Here is a 19,870-nt window from a genome sequence, read left to right as displayed (position 1 = left end):
ACATATATGAGTCCAGAGAGCGACAACAAAAGCTTTGCTAAAAAAGCTTAATGAACCTTGTTGTTTTTTATCCGCCATGGTTATCAATTACATTTTCTTTGTTTTGCTGTGTTATGTATAACTTTTTTTTTGTTATACAGATAGTAGGGCAGTACAAGGTAATAGAAAAGAGACGTATCTAAAGTGACTAAAAAAAATTCTGACAACCGTGAAAAATCGTTCGCCCATTAACCGCAGCTACGTATTCACAGTTAGTTCCATCCATTTGTTGGAGTTTTGCAATTTTAAGTGGCACTTGAGACATCATCAACACGATTCTATAGATATTGATATTAGACGAGTGAAGTGCTGACGCCAAAGCTTAGAAAGTATTTTAAGTTAGAAGCCGACAGCTTTTAAAATATACGCGCTAGCAAGAAGTAAGCCGAAGCGTGCAAAGAATGTCTGTGGAGGTAAACTGAATTGAATTGAGCATAACTGTCTCCTGTCCACTTGTATCCGTTTTCATTTGCTTAACGTACCTCATGTGTATATCTTCTTAACGGATGTGTTTACCGTTGCGCAGGAACAGTTGTTGTTGGAGTGAATATGCTCCAATTTATATCTATATAGAGCATCTCATTATTAGAATCACTATTAGATAGGGGCAGATGTAAGGGGGTAATAGCGCACATGGATTTACAGCCAGAGTCGGTAAACAGAACATTCTCAACGACAGGGAGCATAGTAAGATCAGCGGTGAGGCCCCGGTTCAAGAGTTAAAGTTTGTTCTTTGTCACTGCAAGTAGCCAAGACACCAAGCGCTGCATTATTTATAAGAACAAACAAAGCAAATCCTACGACTCTGATAGAACCTGAAGGCACATTGTACCAAATTAGAACATAAGGTGAGACGTAATAGGACAGGCTGAAGTTACGTGTCTGGGTTGGGGACTAAAAAAAAAGTAGGCGAAATCGGACGTTAACAAAAAGGAAAAACTGAAAACGGGGATAAATGAAAGAAAAAGGTGGAAAGAAAAATAAAAGAAGCGAATGACTCTTCGATGAAAAGGATTGATCTGCTGAAAACATTAAAAGCAAACCTTTCGTCTGAGCGTTTCGAAAACCGTATGTACTTGTACACAGGAAAAAAGAAAAGATAGGGAATACAAAACGCATGGCAGAAGTAGGGGCGAATAGATTGCCCATCCGAAAACGGCGCCAGAGCCCAAAGGAGGAGGACCTCCAGTAGTGGATGGCAAGGAAAGCGTGGGATGCACCAATTTTGCATAGAGCTATGGAAGGGGCGCTCTATCGGGCAGACAAAAAAAGTTCAGCTTAGTACAGTGCAGGCCAGTGACAACTAAAGGAAGCTATTGTTGGTTGGTGCCATGCTCGTAAGGGAGGTGGTGAATAAACGGCTCGTTTTGATGCTATTGCATAAAAACGGCACTCAACAAAATAAAGAGAACAAGCAGAGGACGATAGCAGGAATGATCCAAATACTGGACTTAAATAATGGATATCTCAAGGGAGCCAAAAATTGTGAGGTTACAAAGATTAAAAAATGGGACAAATGATACCCTCACTCATTTGGCTTCTAGCTTGGGCTATACTCCTGTTGTACACTTCCGTTTGTATAAACACACAGCTTAGTCTTGCATTCAAACCACTGCCCTATTGGCTATCTACTACAAAACGTTATGCAGATAAAAAATGTTGGCACTAGAGACCTATACATATATAAGTCACCATTCGAAAATTGTAGCCACTTAAATAACTGTATCGTACAACCTTTTTTTTTGTAACCTTTTTTACCTTATTAAAGTAAACAGATTTTTGCAATCACTTTTTCGGCGCAGTATCAAGAACTTGCCCTTACTAGGAGGTCTGGCGGAGATGGGTCTTGATGGGTTTCTCTAGAGTTTTTCCAGCATACCTGTATGACAACATAGCCGTCAGATGTCATGACGATAATTTATTGGCGCTAAAATTTGAACTCTGAACGATGGCCGCATGTTAGTAGATACCATGACAATGAACCTCAAACGATACGCATCACCCATGTTACAACTTGAATAATCTACTTACACGGACAATACTGCGAATCTTATCATCAGAGACGTACCGATATATCACCAATTCTTGTCGTAACATAACACTAAGGAATTACATGGTATCTCAACACGAACCCGAGCAGTACAATACATTGCAAAACAAGCTCACTTAATCATGATACGTGGCGCTTCTATTTGAATTCTGTCAGCATAGTAAAGGTCAATAAGATGCAGGCCCTACTCTTAACCGCTGATGAAAATAATCAATGGCATCCGACCAACAAACTAGCTCAAGCAGACCTCGGCCTGGCGTCTATTTTCAAATGACCTCTATAGGTTAATTGCCGTAAGTAAATCAAAGATGTGAAGGTTTCTATATGAAATCTATTAACTCTATAGCTGATAGCTCGGCCTAAGTGCTGCGACGGTATGTTGGTATAATTTCAATTGACCGACACCTTTTCATATCAGACAAAATCAGCCAAATTTTGGTCTTACAAGCGCATATAATTTGTTGTCGCGTATGTAGCCGAAAATAAATATTGAAAGTAGGATTAGTCGCAAGCTGAACTCAGCTATATCGAATGTTTGTTTGAGTGTGTAGCCGTGTGTCTAATTTTTATGAGGCGTTAATTAGTTTGATTCGAGACCTGATACACTGCCCGATACTAACTTGCTAATTACATTGCCGTAAACTGAATAGGAATAATGAGCTGCAGGTAGAAATCTCAATATTGTGCTTAACCAGCATACACAATATAGTTCTACTATACTACATATGTTCAACAACCATACAAAGCTGAGCACTGATGCCGTTACATCAATCCCAATCTCTACGAGCCAGTCGATTTTAGGTAAATCTAATCTGACTAATCTGGTCTGATAACATTTTAAAAATGAATCCAATCTCATGGACTGCCCATCGGAGCCCTAAATATTAACCATCCCGCCCAGGAAGTTTACATCTGCTATCAACTGTGTTTCGAAGTAAAACTGGACGAGACAATTAGTAATAAAGCACCGGGAGTCGCCTAGGACGGAGCAAATATTAATTCAAGTTTTCCAATCAGTTTGTATTACTGGATTCGTAAGATAGATAAATAACCGATGTTGTACTCTAAGTATGACATTATTTATAGCAATTAGTTCGCATGCGATTTTTTTTAATATATGCCTTGTAGATGTTTCGACTCGTATCAACAGTGTTCGGCCTTAATCTGCCGCCTGAGATAATGGTCTATCATAGTAGATCTATAAATTATCATCTGTCAATTATTTATTACGTACATACACACATGAAGGCGGCTAACGTACATCACTTTGGCATTCAAACATGTGGCCATCGCTAGTTCAAATTTTAGTGTTGGGAAATGTTGAGCATGACATGTGGTTACCATGCCGTTTCATAGGTCTATTGAAAAAATCCCAGATGAGTCTGACAAGGCTCACCCCGGCTAGATTCCCTAGTAGGAGCCAGCTTTTGGTGCTACAGCTAACAAGCAAGACCGATAGCTGGAAACGTTCAAAACAACACGTTTCAATCGTTCACAAACGACGGTCTACGGCAGATTTTTGCCTACTCGTACCTATCGGTCAAATCGATTTCAAATCTCAGTCGTTTCTTCATCCTAACGACATGTACACGAACCAGACAGCTAAACGCTGTTTGGCCCGAATCAAAGTTCTCAACGTGGAATAACTCATAGCAGTTATTTCGTCATCCTCTTACGCCACCCCCGTTTCCACCCGCGATGGTTGTCCTCGTCGTTCTATTGCAGTTCTTTCGTTGCAATCTTCCAGCTGCTGTGAACTTACTACATTGTTTAAGACATTATTTGCTTCAGTAACCCAATTACGTTACTCAGCTATTTTGCTACCTTGCTTCGATTGTCTAACTACCCTGATTCAAATATTCCTCTATCGTATTCTAATTAATACCTGATTCTGAACAGGCGCCCATATCCCTGCGACGTCCGACCGTCTCTGTGCTACCATTTACCCATTACCTCTCCGAAGTAGTCTCGCTGTTGTAAGAAATGAACCTTCATTCTCAAAATTATATGTACAGTCGATGCTCTATCAAGTGGACTGAAGTAAACCTAATTAGATCGTTTAAACTTCCAAGGCGAACTCTGCAGAATTGAAACGGAATATATTTCAAATGGTGATTTACGAAAGTAAGCCAATTCTACTTTACATTGGTACCCCACATGTCGATAAAAAGATTGGTAAAGTATTAAGTCTGCTCACTAACGATCTGAAATAATCACGAGTGTCAATATTTTATGGCGCTGTCTTTTGTAGTAATAACTCAGCGATCGTGTGGGCAATGGTTCTGACGAAATTTTTCGTTGTATTAGCTATGAGTGGTACCTGTCGTAGTACGGCTGTTAGAAGCGTTTGCTGTTTTCCGTTTTCTTAACCGTTCCGGGATTCTACGATGAGACGTTCTCTATGGAATTGAGGCCAACTAAATTAACAGGCCACGGCAACGCTTGAACGTAGCGAGTAGTCTAGAGGTACTCTAGGCTCAATGACAAGCTGCTCTATCGCGCATGAGGATGCAGTTACTGTCAGGGAAGCATTCTCCTACCGGAGGCAGCATTTCGCTCTTAATAACCTCGACTTATTCCTGCTTCGCTAGTATCCCCTGTGCGAGATCTAACAGTCTAGCCCCTTTGCCAGAAGTCGTAGACCACATCATAACTTTCGATGGATGCTTGATTTTCGGAAAATCGTTCACTAACACGCCTGAAGGCAGGATGGGCTTTTTTTTTCTCAAGAATTTCAAAATGAGATTCTTTGGAGAAACTAACTTTTTCCTAGTTTTCGGCAGTCCAATTTTTGAATTGGTTTGCTCAATGAAGACGGACTCCTTTCATTCGAGCATTCAGCCGAGGTTTCTTGGTGGGTCCACTGACTTTAAACTCGGCCCGTTTGAGGCGCAGCGTTTTTTTCGACACGGCCAGTCCACGGTCTTTTGATCTGCTCCGGAAGACATTATACGTGACAAACCTATCTTTCTGGAGTCCGTAAATAATCACACGCTCCTTCCAATTCTTGTCACCGACCGCAACGACAGCGAAAGGTTTTCTTTTAGCTTCTTAGTAACGTTGGCAACTGCACACTAGAAAACATGAAACATTTTGGCAATTTGCCGTTCTTTGCCCCTCTTCCCATTTCGACGCTTGACATGGAAAAACACGCAAAATCATTCGAGGCAGCCAGGCCCACATAGTTGGCTGTTAAGATGGTGAGATATAACACGTCGGCTGTACATAGTATGAGATATTAGCCCAAGATGCGAATGTTGGATTAGCTAAAGCTACAAGGGATGCGATCGCTTGAATACGCTATGTCAGTTTTACAGGTAGTCACACTGCTTTTCAGCGGTTTGAAAACGTTTGCCGGTGTTTTTATCTGAATGATGTTGCTTCTATAATTAAAAAATCATTTGACAGGATCTCACCTTAGTCCTGCACAAGTAAGCTTGAAGGCTGAAGCTATTTTATTGAGTTTATTTAAGCCTATTTGATTCGTACCGATAGTTAAACATCAGGCCGCGGAAGAGTGATGCGCAAATACTTCTGAAAACAAATACCGCATTCGACTTCTGAGCGACCTCGATGCTTCGCATTTTGGTCGGTGGCTAGAATGTCTATTAGTGGTATATTTAAGTTGGCTTATTTCAGGCGATTAAGTTTCGGAAATTTTCTGTGTATAATTAGCGGTGCGTCTGGACAATGAATAACTGATCAGTCAGTTCAGGGATTGAGTTATAGAAGGACAAAACGAGGATGCAACGTTCAATTACAAATAGATTTTAATTACATTTGAATTTTACAAGTAGCTCGAATTTAGAATGGCTTATTTGCGAATATAGATGGCAAATTCGGTCTAACCCATCATTGATCCATAGAGGTTTTTTCCTACCTTCTTATTGAAAGATATTTGCACTGTTGTTGAGACACTTGTTTTGTGTCCCCCTCACAAGTAGCTTAATCTCAGAAGAGAACATCCAGAGTAAACCAGCAATAGAAAAATCACACATTACGTGCTACCGTTGTTCTTGTCGTTGTGCTACTCGTGTTATTGCTTGTGCTGCCCTGTTATATCTAATGAAATGATGTACTGCACAGTACGATCAATCATGGCGCAGTGAATGACTGATGCGTTCCCTCACACTGCTGTTTTCATAGTTTGGCAAAGGAGAGTCGGTATGTTTACGTATGCTCAATGACGTTACAGCTATCGCCATATACATAACCGATGTTAATAAATGATGATTAAATATTTGTATCTAATTATGACTGCTGTTTTGTCGATCGAGCTTGTGGAGGCTACTTATTATATGGCGACATATTAGCCACGTAACAATTGCAACAATCATTGTGATGGATTGAAGGATCATCAGCAAGGATTATGGTCTAGGGGTGACTACATTATTATTACTATAGCCTCTCAGATGATTATATATAATGCACTGAATGAAAGTATTCCATTTTCTTCCGTATGGCTTAGGGCAATAAACAGCGAGGGTCTGACGTAACTTCTTCAACGATTGGATAGTTGACGTTTCATAATACAAAAATCTAAAATTTTATTCCGTGTAGCCCATGTCATATTTTCGATATCGGTTTCGATTCATAGACTCCGACAAGTAGTTAGCTAAATATACAACTAGATAATCTTACCTCTAAATAACATCTTGTAGAAGATTTGTTAAACAGCGGTTTTGGCAAAGCTGCACAGGTTTTAGGATGATTCTTTAGTCGGATTCGATAGATACTCGACATAAACGGAAGGAAGGCTAGCTCCAAGTGATAGCAACTATAATAACGCCAACGGTGCGAAAGGTGAGCACCGATGAAGCACTACATGGGGTAGCCTCTTTCTGTGGTCATAAATAAGCCGTTGCTGTCTGCGCTAGGAGAAAGCTACGCCAGTGGATTATATCGCTTAGGAGCACTCGTTAGTGCTGCGAGTGCCACTGAAGAGGACTCATCAAATCCTCGTTTACCTCGTCCACTGACTGCGCCTCCCATCCAGACACCAGCAGCAACGTGGAACAGCTTGATGGATGAGGTGCAACTCGGCGGGAAGTGGTGTCTCAACGGCCAGTTCCGCTAAACAAACTTGGGCGCAAAAGTCCTGGACCAGTGAGTGGCCTCTGTCAGAAGCAAAGTTCTTCCTATCAGGATGAATGCGGACGCTACACGTGTTTTGTAGTGCTGTTGCAATGTGAACTCTATATACAAAAAAGTAAACTTTAGGATATGATAACTTAATACATTACAACGCATCATCCGATACAAAGCGCTAAAGATACGAATTCACCAATTAACAAAGAACTAGCAAGTTTTCTTTTAAAAATGAAATTGGAATTTTCGTAAGGGCACGAATGCTACAATCAACTCTCAACGGGGCGTAACCACAATATTTAAAATTATGGTCGTACACCAGTTTATCACCGACAAAGAACAAACGACACAATTCTAACTTTGCGCATTGCAGTCGAAGGCAAACACGACACGCGAGACAAAGAAAGATTCTGCTCTTTTCACCAATTAAAACGTGTTGAAACAATCATATGGGAATTTTACGAAACTGGACCATGTTATGTAGCTCCTTCGAATGCATATGCTACGCAGTTTCTCAATATATATGTATGAGACTATACCGTGCTTATATATATATATATATATATATATATATATATATATATATATTAACATTCTATGTGCCAAGCAAAAATAAGCAACTACGCGAACATCTTGAGGGCGGGGTGTCACATATTTACTGTATTAGTGCAATGTACTTTGTGTAAGCATCAACACAGATTTCGTAAATTGTAACTCCAAAAACGTTGTAAGATTGTTGAAGAAAAAAATTGTTGCAAGAAACTTCTTTGAACAAACAATCATTACTAATTTATCGTTTCAATAATTTGCTAGGTACCTGTTTTAATTCTCCCTGTAGAATTAAATAACTAATAACTCAATTCAATTGATAGCGCCTTAATATCGTAGAAATATCAACATGATTTCATATACTCAAATCTTATCAGTGTTAAGAATGCCTTATACTAACGGTTACCGCTGACTTTGAAGCCAGTGTTTACTGAATTCTTACAAGAAACTACCAGTGCAGATAAAAACACATCTACAAATCTATTCCCTAATTATGGCCTCTGCCAACAAATAGTTTGCGTTTCTCCTTAAATTTCCCTATATACCGAATAGAAGATAGCATGGTCTGAACGCTGGATGAATAATACACGCTCTGCTAAAGTAAGATCCTTCTTACCTGCTAAACATAGATTAGTCCTCATCTGTCCGTTTTTGTCCGCCCCGGCACGAAGGAATGATCCTTGCACGTCTGTCGCTTAGCTCGATAGAGTTGATCAATAGCATAATAGATGAGCTGGCTGTTGGGCGCAGTCAGCCAATATTGATTAAATGTAAAGGTTTTAGCAGCCGAGAGCTATGCCAGCAGAGCCAGACCGCTTCCACGGGGTCAATAGATAAACTGTAAAAGTCGTAGTAGGTCGCCCACCTGCCATCAGCATTCTGCGTCGGCCGATCTATCCCTACACCTGCGCGTCAACTGAACGGTTCTAGTAGTGGTACCATTGTGCCTGGATAACTATTTAGCTCTCTCCATGACCTAGTGAATCTTTAATCGGCAGAACTTCGTTGGCCTCGGAGTCCAGGATGACCTTTCCCATATGTACTTCCCCTCGAATTCATTCCCAATTGAGGTTTGGGCAGTTTAGCGGTCCTGGAAAGAACGTTCATCTCTTAAAGTTTTGCCTATCCTTACAGCCAGGCACTGTGACTTCGGGAAGAAATTAAGGGCGCGTTGAACTAGCGATTGCGGGATCGTCTAGGCCTTCAATTATGTCGATTCATAATTGACTGCAACACATTAGCCCATTTGTAGAGATAGATTTTTGTGCTTTTATAGCTGAAACCGATCTTCTTGCTTCAATAGCTTAGTTTAGTCGGCTGTAACTTATTCTTCAGTGTATGGGTTAGAAAGTGGATACTGTGATTCAGCTTTTATTTCATATTTATTCTGTTTAAATTATTTTTCATCTGATGAGTGCCTACATTCGCTTAAAGCAGAAATACGTATGCAAAATCGAAGCTCACTAGTGTACTATGTATAACAGGACAAAAAAATTGGTCTGGCGTTTTGAAAAAAAAACAGTCCGTAGCTGTGTCAGTTTTTCAAATTGCGATTTCAGCGTAAAGGACCTCCAAGCTTCATACAAAAACGTTGATGACTTTTAGAGAAAATAAGATAAGGCAGCACTCCTCCATAAGATATGAGTTACCAATTATTGTTGACACCTTTTATAAGAAAGCGAAAGATCTGAGCCTGTGATTAACAAATACTAATCATAGAGTAATAGATCTAGATCTAGCTTGCATTATTTCGATCATTATCGTCTGACATAAGCGTCCTTTAACTGCAGCACTCGTGGGCGGATGATATTTAACATTTACTGTTCTAATAAATATACTTAATGTGACCTGTATTTCGAGGTAATAAGTTATGCGGCCCAACGCGAACATTTGCTAAAAATCGTCTGCTAATGGTGGGCAGCTTGAAAGTTATTTACACTTTTCGGCCCGCTAAATACAAACCAACGAGTTTACTTGCAACTTCTAAATACGTTCGAGAGCTGAAACTGTTTCTTTTTGTGATTCAATTACGGTATATTAAGGGAAGTATGTTTCTGTAATAATAAATAGAATCAAGGGTTGATTGTTGTTCTAGTTCATGTTTACAGTTCCGTATTTAAGGCAAATATAAGCGATAACAACGTTGGCCTCGTTAGTGAGAATCTTTAATGGATTTTATGTCGAAGTTATAGTAGTTTATATGAACGTAAAATTCAGATATAGCAGTGTTCGTCGATGTTAGCGAAAATAGCTGGTGGCAGTAATAACAATTTCGTCGTTCGTTAATTGCCGCAGATCGCAGCAAGATATTCTCTGCTGCAAGAAAAGCTTGTTTTGTAGCTAGGGTCATTCTCATCGGGTTAACTCATTTGGCTCATGTAGCAACTAGTAACGATACTACCATACACGATATGCAATTTTTGAATGAATGATTTCAGATTTTCCAGAGCCTTTTTGAAATGTCAGTGTTAGATGTTACCTACGAGTTTACTTATAGCACGTTACATTTAAATAGTTTGGATTAATCGCAATTTTGGTGTCTTAAATATTTTGTCCTATTATTTGTATTTAGCCTTATATGTCAGCTGAGTGACTTAGCGATTACGTGTTAAAAGAAAATATCAGCGCTGTTTAATTTCGATAACACTAAATATAAAATAGGAAATTGGGTAGTCTTAAATGATACCTAGACCTTTAATGTGTTATTACAAATCTCATTGCTCGAAAACAGTAAACTCGTTAAAAAATTTCTGGAGACCATTGAATGAAAGGTCTCGACTGAATCGCAATAGGGTCTAAGCTAATATTCCTTTCGGGAGCCGCCTTCTATCCGCACCGAAAGTATCGATTAGTCGGATGACTGATTTAGGCCACAAAACCCTTGCTTCCTTCTTTCCTTTTTAAAGGTCACTACAAGTTATATATAGATGTAGGTTCTTAACATCAAGTAGACGATATAATGTGAAGGGTCCTCTACTATCCTTGAGGTAAAGTATCGATTGAGATTATCCATACTTGTCAATACAAACACATATAAAGTTCCAGTGCTCGTATAGTGTTTGAATAGGCAGAATAGTTTTCGGTTCTGCTCGCCTGCTGATGTCTCAAGGGGATCACCGTTTGTTGCTCTCAGGTACAAATCTGCCTTCTTTAAATATAAGAATTTTTTTTGGGTTGTTTAAAATTTTTTTCTGCAAGCTCAACTTCTAGTTGCTAAGTTTCTGCGAGAATTGATCGCGCTTGGATTTACTAAGAATTGTGGTAGCGTGTTGCCGGCTTTAAAGTTCCTATGTACAAGCAAAGCTTTTTGCTTAAAGAACGCTGTTAAGTCTCACTGAAACATTACTTCTTTCGACCATACAAACTCCGTGCTGTCGGAGAAAAAAGTACGCGACTTCTATTATGAAAACTTCTCCTAGAGACCACATTGTTCAGTGATTTTTTCTAGCAACGACAAGCGGCATTTCAGGCCCGCTTCTCGTATTTACTGTCTGCGCGTGTATATTGAATTGCCTTCAACAGCAGATCAGTGTGGCACCTTTTTAAGAAGGAGGAAAATAAATGGCCCGATGAAAAATGAAATCTCTTTGTTCAGCTTTTTGTCATGAGGAACTTAGGGTAATAGAACTCAAGGAGAGCTTGGCCTCCTCAAAGCGATCAGCGTAGAAGCTTGAAACGGTATATGGGACCTTTATACCCGTCGGGCGGTGGTTACGTCATTCGTTCCTCTCTCATTACATGAAATACTTATAAACATCACTTGTACATTAATCCCTTATTATTATTAAACGAGGAATTCTTAAGAACGTATTACTATATTCGTCCTTTTATTGGCGTCCCGGACAATCATTCAAGCATAACTCTATCCTACCTTAACAATTTGCACTCCAGTTGCCCTCCAGCTGATGGTAAGACGAGTTTAGGCACCCGATTCTAGTAAAGAAAGGTGATATAATATTGCCTGCGAAGACATTCGTGTGCGTACAGCTCTATACAGCTTGGTAACTAGTAACTCGCTCCTAGATAGGGTTGAGAATACGCAACGCGCCATGTTGTACTATGTAATGATCTGTGCATAATCGAACGGATTTTCATTTTACCGTGCTCTCTTCAGATTGACTTTCGAAGGTGACCTTTTTTAACCTTGGACAAAGATAGGGAGCGAGCGAGAAAAGATAGGAGAGGAAAGAGTTATAGAGATGGATGTATGCAGTCACAGACGACGAGTGCTGGACTTACTTAAGGAGTGCGTCATTTAGGATTTGCATGAAGTAAATGTGACAGCGGTTTGCCGGTGGCTACACGCGAGCCGTAACCTGTGAGGCATGTTGCATATTACTAATCCTTCTTGTTTCTATCCTTCTGTCTGGTATCCTTGTGTCGCGAAACGTATACTCAGCGCAGCAGGCAAGCGCAATGCCATCCTCTCAAGCACGTCGTGTAGGTACCCTTGCGTCACAACTGCCAAGCCACTTTTTCGAGAAAGCTAGGCCTCGCTTCCTAGAATTCACTAGAATTATATATTTCCTTTAGCTATGCTCACATCCTTATGCAAAGTATCATCGTAGTACTGAATGTGACTCCTATTCACCGGCGCGTAGACTTCGCCATTTCTGGTTAGACTTTTCCGTTGGATGTGTCTGAAGCTTTTTGTAATACGCGGGATGTTTCGGCCGATACTAACTTCCTCTGCTATTATACCCTTTCGTGCTCAAATACACTCAAAATCTTTTATCATTTTAAAAGATGCGAATAAATTTCTAAATGATAGACTGACTCGAGTTTTTCCCATCAGATTTTTACGCGTCAGCGTTAATCCAATTTATCTATGTTTTTTCTCGTAACTGACTCAGATGCATTTTTTTTTATAGCACCATGTAAAAGCTGCCCGATACAATCTACTTCACTAAAAATATAATGTCAACTAGGCGTGTTAGATGGAATATATGATGGTACTTACATCAGTTCTGAACGCTAATCCCGTATTAAAGACAGTATTGTCTTATAACGGTACAACATTTCGCCACGCATTTTTTCTTCATATACGAGGTAGATTTTTTTCCTTCGAGATCCGAAACTTGTTGTCACTCGTTCGTCTTGATGTCATCGTAGTATCGAGGTAGCGAGCTCCGTGAGCCATGCAATAGCAATTGTAAATTTGAACGATTCTGCAAATATGAGTTTCATCTTTGGACTGCAACGGCGGGAATAGTTCGGTCTATTGATCCTTTATTTGGTCAAGGTTCTACTGCTAGAAACAACAGCTGTCGCAAAGTAAAATACATAAAGTAAGTTTTGTGTTGCGAAGGTTAGTTAAGAGCTGTGACCATCGATCAATCTCTAGTACTCAGAGTTGGTGTATGTCACTTAGCTTGGTTTAATTGATAAAATAAAAGACTTGAGCGAGTATAAAAACAGAGCTTCGAAAAAAATGTTGCCTCTCTCACACGAATGTGTGCTGAATCGTTTCATCAGACTCCTAATGAATGATGTATCTCTACGATAACTGTAGACCGGTATATGGATGCGGTTGAACCGGCGGTACGTCGTTGTAAAGTATACTGCGACTGAAAGGTTTTCGACATCTTATTTAATGTAGCCGCAATTGACTATAGCGTCATAAATTCGCGGAGAAAAATCTTTAAATTAAGTAGCTAACATTCGTCAAACGAGATAAACCGACAATGCTCGATCGAAAGTTACAGCGTTGGAGAATAGTTATTATGATGTGTCGCTTTAAGAAAAATCCAGATAAACTTAGCAAAACTTGTCTAAAGGCACACAGGCGGTTGCCTGTGTTTAACCCTATTCGCCAGACATTTCTCCAATGGACAATAGTTTTTTTTCGATATATCTGACAGCTTCTCATATGAAAATTATTCAAATTTTAACATGATGTGGAAACTGCCATTTGAAATTTCATTCCGAGATGAAAATTCATTGGACTTCTAAGGTAACGGTAATGAATAGGTGACCATCCAAATAGCCAGTCGTAGATAATAATGGCGCATACTTCGGTTCGAAATCGAACTAGGCTTGTAAATAAAACTTGAAAATTTCGAGCTCATACTAAAGCACCTAAAGATGAGAATAACGCTTTACCCCGCACTCACCTCTACTACAGCCTTTACTAATGTCGGCCATTCCTGAACGAGCTACCCACAGCAAAAAATGCCAACTGCAAAACCTACAAAAAAAAAAGTGATACAAATAATTACGGGTAGCGGCAGTAACCCTATAGGAGTATATGAACGTACTGAGAAGCATCAGGAACGAAATAAATTCCAACCCATCAATCAATGAACAGACATGAACGCTAAATAATGGTGTTTTTTTTTTTTTTTATTGTAAATCGCGCAACAAGAAAATCATGCGAATTGGATGGGACGTTCATAGGTAAAGTAACTAAAAATACCAGTATGAATTTTACGACTAACGTATGTGGTACTAATGCAAAACGATAATTTCTGTTAGGTTAATGAGCCATTAAATATATCTGTTAGTAACCTAATTACGTTATAGTTACTGTTGCGTCTACAATTAGGTTCGGTGAATCTGTTTAGGTTGACATGAACGACTACTAATTGTTACGTACGTCCTTCCACTGCGTTCGCACCCTAGCGATGTTTAAATGACAGACCACTGAAAAGCTTCAATTAAGAAATAATTAAAGAAATGTTCAACTTTTAGTTCAATGAAAAATTTAGTTTAAATAAAATAAATATCTCCTATCTATATTACTTATCAAATATCGTCGTAGGAACTGCGTTTTCAAAGCATTGTGTACAATATTAAAGCGGTATGGTTGTACTCAAAGCACTCAACAACCATCGATACAACTGGCAACGACAACCCGACGTTACCACCATAAATCCGTCATAAATCACCCATAAGTCAGTGTGTATAAAGGACAAGTTCACGTTTTTTCATCGCAATCTGTCTTCTAATAAACAAGTAAGTTTATCATCCCAGTCGCATGTGATCTAACGCACAAAAATACGGCTCCAAAACGTTTCATCGAATTCGTCGTTATCTTGAAGTTCGCTCATGTCATCTACAGGTATTTATGTTATGCAGCTCGTTGGCCGCCTTTGCCCACGATCGTTGCCTACTGCCCGCATAGCAAAACACGGAACACGTAAGTATTACGTTTGCTACTGACATTTTGTATATTATGGTACACGCCACCGACTAGCTGTCGCCGCAAACAACTTTTAAGCAATTCCAATAAGTTAGGAGTCGATTAAAAATAAGTCTTCAATTTATTTGATCTACACACACACACACACACGCGTATCTATGATTTTAGTCACAGACCTCAAACGTGACTCTTCTTTCACTTCGCGGTTACCTATTCAAATCATCCACATTACGAGTTGCAGAATTACTCAAAGGTAACCTGGCGCAATAGAACGACTAGTTTTTCATAGGCTATAGCTGACTGGTAAGCCCCCCTCAGCGAATTGCAGAGCTGGGCAAGATTTTATTTTGAGTAAGGTGGCAGTGATCTTAACGGTTCTTTACGCTTGCGAGCAATTCTTCGCTATTGTTAGACGATGAACAGGATCGTAGTCGTTCGTGTCCATAAGCAACGAGCTGGTTTACATCGATAACTGTCAGATTCTAACGAGGAGCCTCTCGCGATCGACTACATACGCAGCCTATGGAAAAGAGAAAGGTGAAACCTTCTCATTAAATAGTCTAAATAACATAAACTAGCGCGAACGGGAATTTCAGTCTAACCTATCTTCGAATAGTCAGTAAAAGTCTATAAAAGGCACTGGCAGGTCTTATTTTTTTGCTTGGTGCCCTTGTGGTATATGTTCTTCTATCAAAGATCACGCAAAGCTTACACAAGTAGTTAATGTGGCATCAATGTAGATTGGCTAATATGTATTTGTGGCATATTATTTTAAAATGAGGATGTAGAGAAATATTGTACTGAAACAGAAATAATACTGGCCTTTTTGAAAAGAAAGTGAACAAACTGTAGAAGAAAGAATGCGATTAACAAATTGGGGCACGTTATTTATTACAAGGGTACTAAGTGTAGTAGAAACAATGTCGTGATACTTGAATATTTTCAAGTCTACATTGAAAGAAATGTTTCTAGCCTTTTTTAGCACCACACAACAGAAACACGTTTAGTCGACGCCTTGCTAATTAAAAACTTCAGTATTTTACGGCCCAATTTATTTGTTCATATAGCAATATCGAAGTATTACAACAAGCAAGGGTAATCCTAGTGTCAGGTCGGTCTGTGGAACCATCATGAAATGGTTCTCAGTGGGAACCACTTGACGTCGTAGTCAAAACCGTTTTGTTCACTTGAGATGGCGACCGATACACATATCTACATATAGTCGCGTTGTCAAGCTCTCTTCTGAGCTTTTACAAAATGAATACCTTAGTTGTTGTAGTTGCGGCTCAACTAACCTTCATAAACCCCATCTGCCGGTAGCAGCTTTATTAAGAATTAATTGTGCCGCCATACTAATCAGAGGCGATAATTAGCTTTCTACTTCTTTTCATCCGCCACCTACTGCAGCCGTATTTGTTGATACACAATTACACTTCGTCTTGCTCTACCGTCCCATTTCGTTTTGCTGTCTACTTTGCCATCACGAGGCAACAGACTCAACCTTCTTCTTTTCTTTTGCCTTACTCATTCTTCCCTACTCGTAGCGAGACTTCGCAGCGGCTCCGTTCTCTCAAGCAGCACCGTCACATCCCATTGGCCTGGAAGGAATATATACTAACTAACCATCCAACACTAGCAGCCGCTACCGACTCTAAGCTTTCTGACGTTTCTCGGCTGTAAACGGGCCTGACTCGGTTCTGCGGGCCGGTTACCGTATGCTATCAGCCGAACGACGACCTTCTTGCCGCTTCGCTCGTCCAGGGGCAGTTGTAGCCGAAGCTACTCAAACTGAAGTCCCAATGGACAAGAACGCGTTCGTTAATCTTCGTTGTGGTTGGGTCTCGCTACTTCTTTACCGACGAAGTAAGTGCCAGCCCTGAAACCTCACAGCTGGGCGCCATCGATAGCCTACATGGACCGCAAGCTTCTTGGTTCGACCCGGCAAGTTTAGCCGACCATGTTGCCTTGCACTGCTTTGTTCTGCCTTTGGTTCCTTCATGGGCACGTTTATTCCCTACCGACGTTACCGCCATTCGTTTCTTTCGCTGTCTTACCTCTCTATTTCGCTTTTTAAGGCTTTTTCACACCATCCATGTACGAACACCTGATACTATTCCGGAACCCTCAAAGCAGCCCGGCGAGCCGACCTACCTTATACTTCGCGTAGAAATTACAGCCTACAGTATAACCGAATCACACGCACACATGAGGCTAATGCACGCTTAAGTACCACACGATATGTCTAATTAAATGAGGAGGTCTAAATAAAACGATGTTATGTTAGAGCATAATCTGTAGCGTAATACATATACAGGTCGCGAATGTTTAGAGGTTAGCACCAGTTTCAGAGACGCCAGGTTTGTAACCTGGAACCAACTCGTCCTACTGGGCTAAGGCTTCAAAAGGTGTATACGTAATCGCACAGTTTTTTTTTTTTTTTTTTTTTGATAACTACAAAACCTTAAGGAAATTGGGACATACCTAGGTTCGGTTGCTTGTATTTTAAATACATTTTTGAGAAACAGGCTTATCTTATATGTGCCATGAAAGCAATAGGACCATATGATAATACGCATTTTGAATTTCAGAGTAAGCAAATTTATTGAAGTTCCACGTAGCGTTTTTCAACTTTTCTTCAAAGAAAGTGCGCCAGTCTTCTGAAAGTTGATGCAGGCAGAAAGCAGGCACTTAAAGTGAATTTTAATCGCTCTAATTCCATCCCTGTGTTCAAGACTTCTGTGCCGAAGGTATGGTTTTTGAGAGATTTCTATGTTTATATACTTTGGTTTCTGAAGGTAGGAAACTGTCTTACAAAAAAGATATGTAAAGACATATGACTTTGATTTGTCCTATAGCAAACGGTTGCATTCGTTTTAATGGAAAAAGCCACATGGGAAACTGACAAAGAAAACTTAAATATATTGCAACGTTATCTTTCAAGTTATCAAAAACTCGCCCATACTCTGAAGATACTGCAGAAGATGCGACGAATATATCGAAGAATATGTAGCAAAGTTCACTTTTAAATGATAAAAGAAAGAATAACCCTTGTCTGAACAACGAATGCAAAGGAGCACTTCCATCAATCCGACTGCACCAGTACATTGAACTTTACAAACTTATGGTTATATTCAAATATTAAGTTATAACGCCTTTTAATCTCATGTTCAATATCGTTAGTAACATCGTTCATTGTTATACGCCGCCGCCGCCGCCGTGAAATACCATCATTGGATGAGGTGAAGATACTGCCTTCTGTTGCATATGAGCTATGTGTATATATATATACCGATACAGTATACCGATATATATATATATATCGGTAGTACTGTTCTTCATCTGATTTGTATTTGTCTGGATAGGCGCGCAAACCTCAGGTACTAACCTAGAAGGTCGAATAATTCTATTTAAAAGCCTCGGAAAATTTTTCCATTTGAAATACTTTTGTCGATTCGGCAACCCCGCTTTTTCGAAGGCAGAACATAGGCTATGTATTGTCGAGATGGTTTATCTGTTTTATGACCTAACAGATACGCGATTATAGCGTTGTTACTAGATTAGGTTACACGTTGATGACTGAGTAATGGTCTCGTAATAAGCGGCAATGGAGTTAAATATGGTAACGTTAAATTTGTAATTGTTTCAACACATTACACATATTGAATAGACACGGGAGGTTGTTGTACGAGAGCGAAAGTCGGTTTTAATCAGTTCTGTAAGAGAAAGCCTAAAAGATAACGCAGGTCCGCCCATCAAAGGATTTCTAGGTACAGTTAAGTTGAGCATTTTTTAGTTTGGCCGATTTGAACTGGCTAAGCTACAGTTTTTATAGGGTTGACATAAACAGAGCTATTGCGATGCATCCATATGAGCGACCAGCTTATTTATTCATATGACGTTGATTTATACTTACGACGATTACACTATACGAGAATGTTCGTCGTTTTTTTCCCAGCAAATTGACGATGAAGGTTCCCGTACGGGAAAGCCTTTATTCTGCTTCGAAATTTTGTGGTTCTATTGCGTGTGTTCTCGCTGCTTGACTCGCTGTTTCTACAGCAAGAGCAATGGAAAACTGTGACTGTGCCGTGCGACTTTTGCATCGTGTTTCTGATCTCGTGGAACCCCTCGGTGTAACTAGAACCGCTGGGACGGATAGAACCCACCGAAAGCTCGAAAGTAATGCGCTGACAATGTAATGAGATCGTTTCAAGCTTACAGCTGCCTGCTGGCTATAGCTAGGGCTAGTCATCCACGTCAACTCTTTGGAAAACTCCAACCGAACTTTTCTCCGATAACGAGCTATCTCGTTACATAGCGGACGGGTAAGGGCGGTCCGGCAGAGGGCCTTTGCAAGGATAACAACGGTAGCAACAGTAGCAGAACCAGAAACCACTGGCTGCCACTGAGGGGGGCCCTGCCGTCCCCAGCAGTCCCTAGTTCGTCAGCCGCACGAGCAATAATACTGGTTCGCGAGCATATTTTCATTAAAGCGTGGGGATCCAGCCGGCCGACAGCGGCCGTGCAGCAGTTATAATATCCAAGAAATTCGCTGTGAGACAGCAAACTAAAATTTCCCGTAAATAGGGTTGCAGGTTAGTAATCACCTGTGTCTTCCCTTCTACCAGCTTCCACACACTGGAAAATTAGTTTTAGTCGGTGTGGGGTTAGTGCAAAAGTTGGTGCAAACATCGAAATTCTGCCTTTGCACAACTTTGCAATAATACCTCGCGTGTAATTATGTTCGACAGGCATACCAGTCTGGGTTGGCAGTAATCGACCTATATGTGATAACACGTGAACTGATACCCGGTATGGAATCACGTCAATCCAGTCGATGCCTGCTATCTCAGTCCAAGAAACTTGACAGATAATGAGAAACTCTTACTATCGCAACTAGTGGGGTATATTCAGCTCATCATTTAAATTTCAACTAGATAACAAACCTAACGAGTTTTTCTTCCTAATATGTTTTACGGACCTTTATTTTAAGATATGAAAGA

At 40.1% G+C, this 19,870-nt stretch overlaps 2 long non-coding RNA genes across 2 annotated transcripts in view; one reads left to right on the top strand and one right to left on the bottom strand.

Moving 5' to 3' along the window:
• Positions 1–19,870, top strand: part of LOC111252642 (uncharacterized) — a 124,406-nt gene that overhangs the window by 40,313 nt on the left and 64,223 nt on the right. The window lies entirely within an intron of this gene.
• Positions 5,808–12,065, bottom strand: LOC147758662 (uncharacterized). Its single transcript, XR_015330267.1, has 3 exons — positions 11,966–12,065; positions 8,343–8,816; positions 5,808–7,284 (listed from the first exon to the last, which is right to left on the bottom strand). It is a non-coding gene; the product is annotated as an uncharacterized LOC147758662 (long non-coding RNA).

Source organism: Varroa destructor, unplaced genomic scaffold (assembly GCF_002443255.2).
Source record: "Varroa destructor unplaced genomic scaffold, Vdes_3.0 BEIS01000001.1, whole genome shotgun sequence".
Lineage (NCBI taxonomy): Eukaryota > Metazoa > Arthropoda > Arachnida > Mesostigmata > Varroidae > Varroa > Varroa destructor.
This window is presented reverse-complemented; position numbering and strand designations above follow the sequence as displayed.